This window comes from Myotis davidii, unplaced genomic scaffold (assembly GCF_000327345.1).
Source record: "Myotis davidii unplaced genomic scaffold, ASM32734v1 scaffold1250, whole genome shotgun sequence".
In the NCBI taxonomy this organism is placed as follows: Eukaryota; Metazoa; Chordata; class Mammalia; order Chiroptera; family Vespertilionidae; genus Myotis; species Myotis davidii.
This window is the reverse complement of record NW_006282196.1, coordinates 38,156-39,325: the sequence shown is the minus strand read 5'-3', so window position 1 is coordinate 39,325 and position 1,170 is coordinate 38,156. Positions and strand designations below refer to the sequence as shown.

At 66.3% G+C, this 1,170-nt stretch overlaps 1 protein-coding gene across 1 annotated transcript in view; it reads right to left on the bottom strand.

The window, feature by feature from the left end:
• Positions 1–1,170, bottom strand: part of LOC102773666 (tumor protein p73) — a 51,256-nt gene that overhangs the window by 24,071 nt on the left and 26,015 nt on the right. The window lies entirely within an intron of this gene.

The window sequence follows — 1,170 nt, the reverse complement described above, 5'->3', positions numbered from 1 at the left end:
CAGCATCAGGGTGACAGCTGGGGCCGGGGTTGGGCAGCGGGGGAGCCTGGAGGGCCAAGCCTGGGGTCGGGCTGGTGTGGCCCGCTGGAGCCCCCACCCGGGCGCCGGGTGCCCCTCCTCCCAGAGCTCCGGGCCTTGGGGGGGCGCTGAGGACACGGGCAGAAAGGACAGGTCCCCGCCGGCCTGTGGGAAAGGTCCCGTGGAGACACGCCCTCCCTGCCCGCCCTCCCGCCGCTCCTTCCCCGGAACCGCTAGATGGATGTGTTTCAACAGATTCGGAGCCGATAAAATCTTATTTATCTTCGGCTGTTGACACGGAGCCGCCCAGACTTGCCTGCTGTGGGGCGCGCATCCCCCACGCTGGCAGGAAATGCTGTGCCCACACGCTGGGGTATGCCCACCCTGCCCTCTCTGCGCCCCCCCTTTCCCTCCTCCGACCCCACCCCTCTCCCCGACCCCCAGTCCTCCAGGGGCCGGCCCGGCTGGGAGCTGAGGTCGGGCCTGCAGGGCTGACAGGGCCTGGGCAGAAGGCGGCGGTGGTGGGTGGTGGGCGAGGCACGGAGCTGTTAATTCCTGGCGCCCACTCCTCAGTAGCGGGGTGCCCAGCGCCCGCCGTGGGCAGGCTCGGGCAGGAGGCGAGTGGGGAGGTGATAATAACTTGTCTGTCATTTCCCAGGGACATGCAGCATCTTGCAAACCGCAAATACCGTTAACCAGCTCGGGCGAATCTGTTACAACAGATTCTGGAAGACTGATCTGCGGGGGGTGGGGGGAGACTGTTTTTTTAATGTTTTTTAGGGCCCACTTTTATCTGCTTTCTGTGCGCGTGTGCGCCCGTGTTCAGAGCCACGCTTCTCTCCGCTCTGGAGCTGAGGCCCCTTTGAGGACCCCCCTCCCCAAGGCCCAGACCCACTCGCCCTGGGACGCCCCATGGTTGCAGCACGCGGCCCACAGGGAGCCCAGGCCACCAGCCCCCAAACCCACACCGGGCTCAGGGACCAGTCTCTCCTTCCTGGTGAGGAGGGGCCTCCAAGGTGACATAAGCCAAGGACACTCGCTCCAGCCCCTCATGGGGCCTGTCACCCTGCACTTCCAGGTCCACTGCCCAGCCTCACTGCCCGCCTCACTCCCAGCCTCACTGCCCGCCTCACTCTCAGGCTCCCTGCCAGC